Source organism: Leptodactylus fuscus, chromosome 7 (genome assembly GCF_031893055.1).
Source record: "Leptodactylus fuscus isolate aLepFus1 chromosome 7, aLepFus1.hap2, whole genome shotgun sequence".
Classification (NCBI taxonomy): domain Eukaryota; kingdom Metazoa; phylum Chordata; class Amphibia; order Anura; family Leptodactylidae; genus Leptodactylus; species Leptodactylus fuscus.
Window position 1 is genome coordinate 62,457,205 of NC_134271.1, and position 13,872 is coordinate 62,471,076.

A 13,872-nucleotide genomic window follows, 5' to 3' on the forward strand; every position below is an offset into this window, starting at 1 on the left:
CGGAGGAGGACGGGACCCGAAGACGTCAGAGGAAGAAGAGGCGGGGAAGAAGAAGACGGCGCACCCTGAATGCCCGCCCAGGGTGTACGTTCCGTAAGTAGAGAAGATTCTTTTCTAAGTTATTATTTTAAAACGGGGGGGTAGTTTAATTTAACTTTTACAGTGCCTGAATAGCCTTTTTAAAGGCTATGCACGCATATGTGGGGCTCTAGCAGCATGATTTTGCTGATAGAGCCCCTTTAACGCCCGGCGATGACGCTGAGCAGTGAGGAACCCCTCCCTAGTACCCGTCTATGGACGAGCACTATCAGGAAGAGAGGATGCGTTCCTCCCCGATCTCACAGTACAGCGCTATAGGCGCTACTGTGAGGAAGGGCGTTCCTAACTGACGTTCAGAAATGTCATTCTGACAGTGAAGAGCTACGGTACTCGCACAGAACATGAAAGTCGATTTCTAGCAGTGTCTTAAACCGCATGTGCCCCAGGAGGTGAAGGGTCCTCATTAACATTTCAATATACTGTACATCACACTATAAGGATAAGGCCTAACACAGGATCTCGCAGCAAAAAAGCACTGCGGGAAAACCCCCGGCGCCAACACATCAGTTTTTCACACCAGCGCCTGATCTACGTTTTCAGGTTTCCATCTTTTGCCAATAGAAGACAGAAACCTGGCAGACCGTGTCAGGCCGTGAGCGCCGGTGATCGCTTTGTTCTCTCCACGATGAAACACGTTTTTTTTTTAACCGGACACAAAGTCCTGTATGTCCGATTTAAAAAAAACTGTTTCGCCGTGGAGAGCACAAAACGCTCACCGGCGCTGACGGTCGGACACTATTCAAACTCATTCAAATGAATGGGTTTGAAAAATGCCTGCAGGTTTCCGTCTCCTGTACAGTTTCGGGCAGGAAACGGAAACCTGAAAGTGGAGACCCGGGTCACAGATGTGAATGAGCCCTGACATGCTGCGATTTCCAAAAACTGCAACAGTTACCTACACACTCATACATATACTTTCACATATACACACACACACATATATATATATACTAGCTGCTACCCGCGACTTCGTCTGCGGTGATTGTAGAAGTGTGTGAATCATGTCGCGGGTGAAATTTTACGATCGGGTTTACGCGGCGTTAACGCCGCGTACACATGACCGTAAACGCGCACCGTAAATAGCGCTGCACAAACGCTCCCGTAACGCGGCGCTCGGCGTAAAAATAAGCACCAAATGAGCGCTGCGTTACGCCGTGTGAATGGACCCTTACACGTGTATTTGTAGATGTGTATTTTCAGCAAATACATGGGCGTTTAGTGGGTGTGAAGAAGAGCAGGGGGTGCGCTGAATAATGCAATGCATTGCAATAGTAATGTATTGCAATGCATTGCCTAATCGTGTGAGTGTATGCAGGCGTAATGTTTAGTTTAGTTGGTAGAGTGGGGGATTTCATAGGCGGGGATAGGTAATGTGTGTGTTTCACAGTATTGTTTTTTTGTTTTTTTATTTTAATGCTAATGAGGTTTGCAGGCTGCATCCAGCAGCTTGCAAAACAATACCGTCGTGGTGTCATCGTAATGTATTGCTATGTATTGCATAATCGTGCCAGTGCTATTGCAGGCTACATAGCATAGCCTGCAGCAGCCTGGACACACTGAGCGGTGTGGGAGGCGTGGGAGAGCTAGCGGCTGCTATAGGAACCTTCGCGGCGGCAGCCTAGCCCAGTGTAGGCGGCGGAGATGAGCAGGAGGATACCTCTGCGCAGCGAAGGACAGACGGGAGCCGCGGGACAGGTAAGAGAAGGCGGCGGAGGACGCAAAGTTGGCAGGAACCGGAGACATGACGGGGGTAGCGCAGTGTATGCGCGATTGTGTAAGGGAAGGGCTATGGCGTATGTGAACTTACCAGTGTCGGGCTGGTGGATGTATCGTGCAGAGGAAACAGCAGGTAGGTGATAGCGGCGTCGGGTACTGTTGCGGGCTGGAGGCAGGATTTCGTGTGCTGCGGCCTAAGGTGGAGGCGCAAAATGGTGGTGTGCTAGTAACACGTTGTTTATGTGTGCAAAGTGCGCATGCTCCTTTGAAGGTAGTGGAGTAGTGTGGTGAGCGGTGCCGTGGATCCTCCCAGCGGTGGGGATCGGCAAACATGGCTGGTCCGGAGAGTGACAGAGGTAGCCTCCTGCAGGATGGTGAAGGTGAGGGTGAAAGTGGGAAAGTATATGTGAATGTGAGTGTGTGGGGTTAGGGGTTAGGCTGTAGGGGGTAATGTGAAGTTTAGGGGCTTGCTATGGTCCAAAGTGCGTGAGATTGCAGAGATGGTAATGTCAGTTTGTTTTTTGTGGGGTTTGTGTGGAAAACGTATGTGGGTTATTGTGTTCAAAAGTAGCCTATTGCGCAATCGGGTGTATTAACTATGTTTGTGGAAAATTTCAGCCAAATCGGTGGAGCGGGTTTTGCGTGATTGACCGCCAAACATCCGAACATCCAAAGTCACAAACCCACAAACATTTCACATTTATAATATTAATAGGATATATATTAGCATATATATACATTCATATACCATATATGTCAAATATATACATGAATGTATGAATACTATATATACTCACATATATACATACACTCACACAAATACATTATTATAGCATACTGTATATACTCACACATACCTGTATACAAACATACAGCACTCACAGTATACAAGACACATACCGTAACCCTTAAGTACTATCATGGTGTCTATCATAATGATATGTGTATGGTAGTGGTGTATGATAGACACCATGATAGGACTTAAGAGTTAAACAAAAGTGCACATATACATATTAAATATTACATTTACCAAAGAAAGAAAAAATATACTCACATTTGAAGAAGAAAGTGCAGCATCGCAGCAGACTTGTCTCTGTCCCCACACGATGCGATATAAGGGATAAGTGATGACTCACTGGAGGGGGAGGGGGAGGAAGTCCAGGCTGCACAGAGAGCTCTTCATAAGATGTCAGCGATAGCTTCTGCCCCTGGTGTCATCAGTCCTCCCATTGTATGCCACTAATAGGCAGCCCCTGTCTATGTCAGGGCCCTGAGAAACTGACGGCATTCGGCCATACTTTATCATTACAGCGCTGCTGGCAGCCTGGGACCCCCGAGTTTACCGATCCGGCCCCTGCCTCTATCAGTGCTCATTTTGTCAATGCAAATGCATTGGACAGGAGCCCCACCCAGCCCCTGACATCCCGATCGTGCCCCTGGCCAATGCATTTGCATTGGGAAAATGAGGACTGATAATCAAGGCTCGGGGCCCACCAGGGGATTCACCGGCTCCCCGGTGGGCCAGTCTGACCCTGACTATACTATATACGCCACTATACATACACTATACCATATACACCACTATATATACTATATACACCATTATATGTACTATACTATATACACCACTATATATACTACATTATATATACTACTATATATACTACTAGCATCTGTGGGTTTGCGGTGGCGCTGAACCGCGTACAGTTGGTGTATTGTTAGCGGCGATGATCCGCCGTACACCAAGGTAGACTCCCTTTGCCCTAGGATAGGATATATATTAATGTCATCATAATTGTATTTTATGGAATACACCTTTAAGATGATATTCCCACTGTGAATTTTAACCATCTCTTTAAAATTGTGCTTGCTCCCATTTCTGCATGTTCAGGGGTGAGGATGAGTAAATGCTGAATAAAATCACTTTTGCAACATTGTTTTTATTGTCTAGAAATGCTGGTCTAAGCAAAATGGTGAAATTGTTCTATTAAACTTGTACACTGAGCTGTGAAACCAAGTGGAACATGTCAAAGTCAAAATTGACACGCAATAAGCTTCTGTAGGCTACGTGTGAAAATCTAAGTGAACCTGCTGCAGGGGCTCAGTGTACATCCTACGCCAGCAATCTAATTGTCAGGAGTGCTCTCCCTGCAGGTAATGTCTAGAGGTGCAATGTGGAGTTCCTTGTCCCCAGTATATAATATATACCCAGGGCCGGCGTCAGCGCACGGCATAGTCGGGCAAGTGCCGGGGCCCACAGAGCCTCTGGGGGCCCCCCGGCACTTGCCTGTCACAATTTCAGCTCATCGGCGTCCGTCCGCCGATGAGCTGGAATACGCGATGCAGATGCTGTGAGATCAGCTCCTGCTTTAAAGCTCCGGCCCGGCTTGCGTGTGTAGGCGCGATGACGTCATCGCATCACGCCTACACACGCAAGCCGGTCCGGAGCTAAGCAGGAGCTGAGGTCACAGCTCCTGCATCGCATATGTGATTGGAGGGAGAGAGAGAGGAGCGTCGGGGGAACAATGGAAGGTGAGTGATAGAAGGTGAGTGATATAAGTGTTTGTTTTGTATTACATATTAAGGTGAAACATAATGAAGGGGGCCCATGAAACTGGGGGGCAAATGAAGGGGAGGGGGGGAACGGCATGACACTGGAGAAGATGAAGGGGGTGGGGAGAGAACGGCATGAAACTGGGGACAAAGATGGAGGGGGCCCAAAGAAACTGGGGGGCAAATGAAGGGGAGGGGGGAACAGCATGACACTGGGGCAGATGAAGGGGGGGAGAACAGCATGACACTGGGGCAGATGGAGGGGGGAGAACAGCATGACACTGGGGCAGATGGAGGGGGGAGAACGGCATGACACTGGGCAGATGGAGGGGGGAGAACGGCATGACACTGGGGCAGATGAAGGGGGTGGGGAGAGAACGGCATGACACTGGGGACAGAGATGGAGGGGGCCCAATGAAACTGAAGGGGCAAATGAAGGGGAGGGGGGGAACGGCATGACACTGGGGCAGAGACGGGGGACATGAAACTGTGGGCAGATGAAGGGGGAGAACGTGATGAAACTGGGGACAGAGATGGAGGAGGGACATGAAACTGGGGGCAGAGGAAGGGTGTATATGAAACTGGGGGAGAGATGGAGGGGGGGCATATAATTTACAGGTGACTGTAGGAGGATTATACTGTGTGGGAGCACATAATAAATAAATGAGAATGGGTGGAATCAACATAAAAGTGGGTGGAGCTAAATTTGCAGCGGCGCGCAGAGCCCCTCTTTCTACTCTTTAAAAGATTGGGAGGTATGGCGTTGGTGACGCCACACTCCTGCATGACGTCACTCGCTTCATCTGCAACGCAGTGTCTCGACTCCCCCACCTCCTTTACAAGGGGGCCCACTGAGGCTCTGTCGCCCAAGGGCCCATAAAAACCTGGAGCCGGCCCTGTATATACCTATCTTCCCCTCTAAATTGCTAGTGCTGTCACAAGTTGCTGTACATAAAGGGGGAATTTATCGAGTCACTTGCACAATTTGTTACAGTAATCTGAATCTTTTAAAGTATTTTCAAGCATTCACCAGATATCTTTCAAGGTTTATGACTTAAATGAAGCTGAGTTTTTGTGGGTTTTATAGTGTGCACCTTTTTGAAAATGGAGAACTTTTTTGCACAAACACACTCCATACCCTAAGCAGCTTAAGAAGAGTCAGAAAATATTAGAAAACTGTGAAAAGAAGATTAACTGGCACAAAAATTATCATGGAAAAGATACATTTTTGATAAATTTTAAGCAATTTCAGACACCACATTACAAAGGTGCACGTCGTTGATGCTCCGAAAAAATTTCACAAATTCCCCTCAATGACTTAAAGGGATTCAATCATTAAAATTCTCCCTAAGGCTTGGTTCACACATCAGTATGCCATCCGTCCGTTTGAATTCAGTTTGAGACTAAAAACGGACTGATGCACATACTGATTGTATACTGACACCTTTTTATTCTGATCGCAAACGCTGTCTGTCCCCTAGAGGACAGATAAGGGGATTAAAAGTAGAAAATTGTAAACAGAATAGAGATAAGGACTAGAGATGAGCGAACACCATTCGATCAAATACATATTTAATCGAATATCAGGCCGTTCGAGGTGTTCGATTCCAATCGAACACCACGAAGCAAATGCAGTAAAAATTTGTATCCCTTCCCACCTTCCCTGGCGCGTTTTTTGCACCAATAACTGCACAGGGGAGGTGGGACAGGAGCTATGACAACAGAGGCAGTTAAAAAAATTGAAAAAACCCATTGGCTGCCGAAATCAGGTGACCTCCAATTTAGACGAATGGTGGATTTAACATTCGATTAATTTGGGACAGTGAACTATGTGACTGTGAGACAGGGACAGATCTACAGGCAGAGTTAGCTAGGGATAACCTTTATTTAGGGGGGAATATTACTCACACAGCTCTTTGGACGGATGGCATACTGATATGTGAACCAAGCATAACATGCAGGAATAGCCTTAAGAAAGGCTATTCTTCTCATACCTTTAGATGTCTTCTCCGCGTCGCAGTTCGGTAGAAATCCTGTTTTTCTTCTGTATGCAAATGAGTTCTCTCGCAGCACTGCAATCAGGCCTCAGGAGCCGACAGTGCATGCCCGCGGGAAATTTCCTGTGGCCGCTTACACAGTAAACTGGTGTAAGCGGCCATTTTATTGTGGGTAAGTGGTCACAAAAAAATGGCTGCGGGCATGCACAGTCGGCTCTGCCCGAGGCTGGACGGTAGAGTCGACTGCGCATGCCTAGAAGTTTGAAGCCCAGCACCAGAAGAAGACGCAGGGAGAGGCCGTTCCAGGTGAAGCTAGAGGCGGCGCTGGAGATTTCTCTCAAAGCGTTGGGGATGCTTCCAGTGCTGTTTGACCGCAGGGGCCCACCCCCAGTGCTGCGAGAGAACTCATTTCCATACCAAAGAAAACCCGGATTTCTACCGAACGGCAGCGCGGACATCTACAGGTAGGAGAAGAATAGCCTTTCTTAAGGCTATTCCTACTTGTTAGGGGAAAAAATAATAATTTTAATGATAGAATCCCTTTAATTGTAGCATCTATGTACTGTGAGCTCTCAGTGAGAATAGTATATCAAAAAATATCATTCTACACAAAAGAGTTAAATACAATATATCATATTGCCACGTGCCATAAGCCATTTTCCTCCTGCTAAACCCAATATGCAATGTTCAAAAATGTATCCATACCAAGCAAGCATTAATACATGATATTAAATCACAACACAACAAGATCACTTGACAGAAAGATAAGACAACGCAGATATGTTCTCTGAAATACCTACTTTAAACAAAGTGTTTGCTGGTATTATACACCATATCATCTGGAATAAAGAAAACACAATTAGATGCATGCTGAATGCCCGACTGCCAGTCACAGCGCCACTTAACTGTGCCAAGATCATTTGTTGTACAAAACACTGCATCAGTTACTAAATGCGGCTCGTCTTATAAAAGTACACAATTAACTTTGCAGAAAACAATGAATGGAAACGTCTTTCCCCTCTTAAAAGAAAGAAAACAATGGAAGAACATAATACAGCTATTGTTTTCTAAGATGTGTTATCAGTTTCTGGAGCCGAGCTCCATAGGCCTTTATTAAACTAAAATTTGATGTTCTCTCTTTAGATTGCCTCCACTAATAAGAAGAGACAATACAAAGAGCTTTAGAAAGGTGGAAAAATACTCTACAATGTACCGCAATAGCAATAATATCTAAAATAATAAAACATACACCAGTCAGCTGCTATTTGTCTCTTTGATACTGTTATGACTCATATTGCAAAAAAATCCAAGAGGTATTATTTTCTTGTTTTCTTTGTTGGGAAAAGTAGAATTTAGAAAAGTGGTGAGGCCTAACTTGAATATAGTAGGGTAAGAGGCAGTGGCGTAACTAGGAATGGCAAGTCCCCGTGGCAAACTTTTGACACGCCCCCCTCCGACAAATGCCAAAGACTCCGACCAACGGCCTCCCCCCCCCCCCTTCTTGCACACACTATTATGCCCCCTAGTGGCCCCTGCACACATGAACAATTATACTCTGGGGTCTTTTCAGTATTATAATCTGAGACCCAGTGGGGAAGGCCTAGAAGTTACGAGCCTGCGCCAAAAGAAGACATTGAAGATGACGCTGCGGACGAAGAAGGAGGCGGCGCTGGAGACACTTCTCTGGCAGTGGTGGGGACGCCCCATCGCTGTTTGAGCGCTGGGGCCCACTCCCATCGCTGCGAGAGAACTCATTTGCATACCGGTAAAAACTGGTACTTCTAAGGAACGACGCAGCGGAGACCGCGTCTAAAAGTAAGAAACGAATAGCCTTTCTAAAGGCTATTCCGACGTCTTATCCACAAAAAAAAAAAAAAAAGGTTTTAATGGTAGACTCCCTTTAAGGGTAGGTTAATTTTAACAGTGAGAGATAGAATATTAAAAATCCAGAAAATCACGTATAAATTTTAGACATGTATTTGCATTTTGCATAGAGAAATAAGTATTTGATCCCTCTGGCAAACCAGACTTAATACTTGGTGGCAAAACCCTTGTTGGTGCGTACAGCAGTCAGATGGTTTTTGTAGTTGATAATATGGTTTGCGCACATATCAGGAGGAATTTTGGTCCACTCCTCCTTGAAGATCATCTCTAAATCATTAAGATTTTGAGGCTGTCGCTTGGCAACTAGGAGTTTCAGCTTCCTCCATAAGTTTTCTATAGGGTTAAGGTCTGGAGACTGGCTAGGCCGCTCCATGACCTTAATGTGCTTCTTTTTGAGCCATTGCTTTGTTGCCTTGGCTGTATGTTTTGGGTCATTGTCTTGCTGGAAGACCCAGCCATCACCCGTATTTAATATCCTGGCGGAGGGAAGGAGGTGGTCACTCAGGATTTTACGGTACGTGACGTGATCCATTCTTCCATTGATGAGGTGAAGCAGTCCTGTGCCCTTAGCAGGGAAACTCCCCCAAAACATAATGTTTCCACCTCCATGCTTAACAGTAGGGACAGTGTTCTTTAGGTCATGGGCAGCATTTCTTTACCTCCAAGAACGAAGAATTGAGTTAATGCAAAAGAGCTGAATTTTTTTGTCTCGTCCGACCACAGTAACTTCTCCCAATCACTCTCGGAATCATCCAGATTGGTCAAATGAGATTAAAATTGATCTCTGGAGAAAACCAGAATCAACCAAGTGTGGCCCTCCTTCAGAGTGTATTACATACTGAAAATGGTGGATGCATATTGCCATTTTTACAATTTTTCCAGCACCCAGGCCACCAGCTGTCCACATTGCTGATGTGGTCACCATGCAGGAATGGGATACAAAGATACAACAGCACCTTAACTGAATGGCCTAGTGATATGCCATTGTTATATGATTGGAATACCACTTTAAAAAGGCCAATAAAGAGAGTTATTACACCAAAGTAAACAGCCTCAAACTCCTATAAAAATTATTTAATGAACTGATCTGTTTACCCACACATCACATCATGGTGACTAGTCATCCAGCGGAACAACAGAATATTGCAAAACATTATTAACAAACCTCATACATTATCCCAGATCACAGGAGCTCATGAACAGGAAGATTGTAAACGGCAGCTCTTCACTACAGGTACTCAATGCATTTATAGACCTTGCTGGGTAAGGTATTGGCATCCTATAGTGCTGCTAATGGAACAGGTTGGCAGTGCCATAACCCAAGTGAGAGCTAGGACAGCTTCTAACTACATTACAATTCATTGCAATGTTACAAATACCATTTACAACAAGTACGTGAGACCAAAGCAGAGGAACATAAATTGTGATTAGAAAATGGTCTGTCTCCCCCACCCGGTGACACCATCTTTGTCCATTGGCTGTGTCTGAAACAGCAGCCTTAACCTACTCAAGTAAATGCAATACTAGACACAGCACATGGACAATGATGGAACCATTTAATGGGGAAAAGAGGGGGGGGGGGGGGGGGACAGAACCTTTATTCTGATATCACGTCCCCTCACTTCAAAGAGTAAAATCTACACCTAATACCTTCCCCCAAATGGCCCTGTGACCTCACATGCACTGTGTAGGGAATACACATCACACTGTCTGGAAGCATGATAGGTCACATCATGAGGTCACTGTTCTTATGTGGGATAATGGATTACAGTGCGCATGACCCTGGTTTTGGTTGCTACCTTTAAACTTGTATCAAGCAGCTAAATATTGTTTAAATGGGTTATACCAAAGTTGAGGATATATAGAAGATTCTGTGGATATAATGTCTAATTCCATGGTGAGGAATTTGGTGTGGAGTTTCAGCGCTGAAAAAATAGCGTCCCATTAACTTCAATGGGTTTCTTTTTCTGCTAGCAGAAAAAGGAAACCTTTGAAGTCAATGGGAGTCTTTTTTTCAGCGCTGAAATTCCACACCAAATTCCTCACCATTTTCCTTCGTGTGAATGGACCCTCAATGAAAACTCAACCAGCACTGACCTGAGACTGGGCCAAAAGTTCACCATCAAACAAGGCTCTAAGCTCATGGCCAAGACAACATAGCAGTGGCTTAGGGACAACTCTGTGAATGTCCTTAAGTGACCCTGCCAGAACCCTGAGTTGAACATCGAACATCTCTGGAGGGATTTAAAAATAGCTGTCCATGGACTAAAAAATGGCAGACGATCCCCAAATGCAAGTGTGCAAACCTTTTGGCCGTATACTCAATAGTGGAGGCTGTAAAGTAAGTACTGAGCAAGGTTTACCTTCAGACGACCAAGGTGTTTAAAATGGAAAAACGTTAACTTTTAGGGCTGTCTTGCACCAGAGGGGCACCCTTTTTCCTCATACACTTGACAGTATGGAAGGATCTGTGAAAACAGCCAAAAATAGGACATGATCTATTTTGAAGGTCTGTTACGTCAAAATAACGGTCATGTGAATATTGAATGTAATGCTGCCATGTGACGTCTGTAAAAACAAACAAACAAACATCATACAGCCATTAATCACCATTGTGTGAACATAGCCTTATCAATAGTTAGGACAATGCAAGATCTTAGTTTCTCCTTGTCAAAACTAGTAAAGTTTTCTAACATTAATTAAGGGTTATTAAGTGTAGAATGTGCAGTATGATGGGGAAGGGGGAACTTTTCTTCTTTTTTTTTACAATTCATCAATATAACAAAATGTGGAAAAAATGAGATCTGAAGACTTTCCGAATGCATCGTATGTGCTACGTAACATAGGTTAATGAACTTCACCATACCGATAAAGCAGCTAGCTGGCTGACAACCATTCTGATACCCACCAGATGTCATATTTGATGTATTGGTATAAATCTACATATTAAGTAATTCTGAATGAGTCTACATTATAGCCTGGATTATACTCCAGACCTACATTCACAAATCTGAGGGTTCCCACTGGAAACAGTTATCAAGGCTATTGACAGGTACATCTCAAACTGTTTGGCCGCACTTCTATAATACAGGGGGCAATTGTTTCTTCCAGTACCAGATTACTGCAGAGTTCCTGCTATAAAGATTTAATTTCATAGCAAACACTTGGCCCATAAAAAGTTTTGCATAGGAAAGAAATTGTTTAAGCGACTCACTCCATAAAAAGGGGGCTAGTACCACCAAAAGGTAGTAATTATTAATCTGGCACAAGCAAAATAAAAAAAAAAAAAAAAAAAAAAAAAAAAATCAGTTTGCTTCTTAAAGTGTCTTAGTCAAATATCAGTATGATATATATGTATATATCGGGGATCGATAGCTTAGATCGTGTATCTTATAGTTACAAAGTTATCTATAGCATATAACATAGTGCAGTAATCAAACTATGAAACATTAACAGATGAATGGGAACTGGTGACATTAAATGCATTTAACCTGGCAGGTTATTTGGTCTCACGCAGCCAAGTCATCTACTTGTATTTAATTTTGTGAGACCCAGTACAAGCTGCTTATGCATTGGTACTATACCCCTGCCCTACTTCACTCCCTTAAACCCAGTATCTCCCCCCTGTGCTGGCGCTGTCAGACCGATATTGGCTCCTTCTGTCATGTCTTCTGAGACTGCTCCGGCATTCGTCCCTTCTTGCTTGAGGTCCAGTCTCTCTTTGATGCTCTTTTTATTCAGGGTGTTCTGCTTGATCCTTTTACTTACTTGCTCAACCTCCCCCCTCCCCATTTAGGCAAGCAGGTCTCTAAATTGTACTTGTATATATGCTCAGCAGCTAAGACGCTTATAGCCTTTCATTGGAAGAGGGCCTCTCCTCCCACAGGCGCGGACCTTGTTGCTAGGGTAAAGGTTGTCCGTAGTATGGAATATTTGACGGTCTCCCTCAACCACACCTTGGATGCCTTCCAGGCAGTGTGGTCGCCTTGGGACACTTATTGCAGGCTTCGTGGTCTGTGACTCCGTCCTCCTTTCCCTCTCCTCTCCTCTTAGTTTGTTTTATTTAGCTTCTGATTTGTTTGTTGTTTGGTATTATATGTTTACAAACACTAAACAGTCCACAGCCATAGGCCCCAATGTAATGTCTGTGTATAAGATCCAACCATGCAAGGATATAGCCTTCTGGGCACAGGCAATGTAAATATTTCACGATAAGAGGATATCCAGCACGGCATTTGATCCTAATTAGAGATGAGCGAGTACTGTTGGGATCAGCCGATCCGAACAGCACGCACACATTGAAATGAATGGAAGCAACTGGTACTTCCGCTTTGACGCCGGCCGGCCGCTTAACCCCCCGCGTGCCGGCTACGTCCATTCATTTCAATGCGTGCGTGCTGTTCGGCTGATCCGAACAGTACTCGCTCATCTCTAATCCTAATTAAATCTTAGCTTTTAATAGGTAGGAACATGCGGTCCAATAAAAATTATTAGCAAGACATTGAGCAAAAAACAGATTGTGCGTTTTAAAATGAGGATTCACATAGACATACCAGACTGACGATAATGCTGGAACATGTTGACCCGCTGATGCGTTTCAGAGCCGAACTCCTTAGTCATGACTAAGGAGCTTCGGCTCTGAAACGCGTCAGCGGGTCAACATGTTACGGCGTTATCATCAGTCTGGTATGTACATGTGAAACCTCATTTTATAATGCACAATATGTTTTTTGCTCAATGTCTTGCTAATGATTTTTATTGGACCGCATGTTCCTGCCTATTAAAAGCTAAGATTTAATTAGGATCAACTGCGGTGCTGGATCTCCTCTTTTCGTGAATTTATGTATGCATGTTTACTTGTCTGTACCAATTTTTGGGGAAATTTTTTAAATAAAAACTACAGTTAAAAAAAAAAAAAAAAAATGCATTTAACCTGTATTCACACTGTACATCCTTGGACTGCGTTATATTCAGCTATACTATAATTGAAGTCCAACAGCTTACTACTGAATCAATGTATATTGGTCAATGCCATTCTTAGCCAAGTATAGCCCGCAAGGGCCAGTGGAACTACTCGCCCCAGTAAACACATTTGTCAAAACTGTTTGTTTGTGCAGTTATCGGCTGTACTGACGCTTGCTAGGGCTTGTAGTTCCAGTTATTTATTATAGGTTTCACAGTTTGGTTACTGTGATATTTTTTATCCTACAGACAACTTGTAATAAGAGAAACTTTCTAAGATAAAGTTTGATTAGTTTACACTGAGGCTTTTGCAGGCGGATTTGTAAGGTGAAAACTGCCTCAAAAAGAAAAAGAAAAAAAAGAACAAAATAAAATACTCTGAATTATTTAAAAGAGGAGCTTTCAGTGCACGGTCTGCTTTCCTGTTATGTGTCCGGGGGCTAGAAATATCGGTGCCGTTACCGATCTCTGCCCACTGTCAAAAGGGAGCTCCTGACAGTCTAGCTGGGCTGTGAGGAATGCCCCCAACAGGATTCGTCCATAAACTAGTATTGTGGGGTGTTCCTTAGCTCAGCATCATGGCTGGGTGGTAATGAAGACCCCCCTCTGACAGTACAAGGCTATGGACAAGTAATGTTGGGGAAGGAAGGGGGGGGGGGCG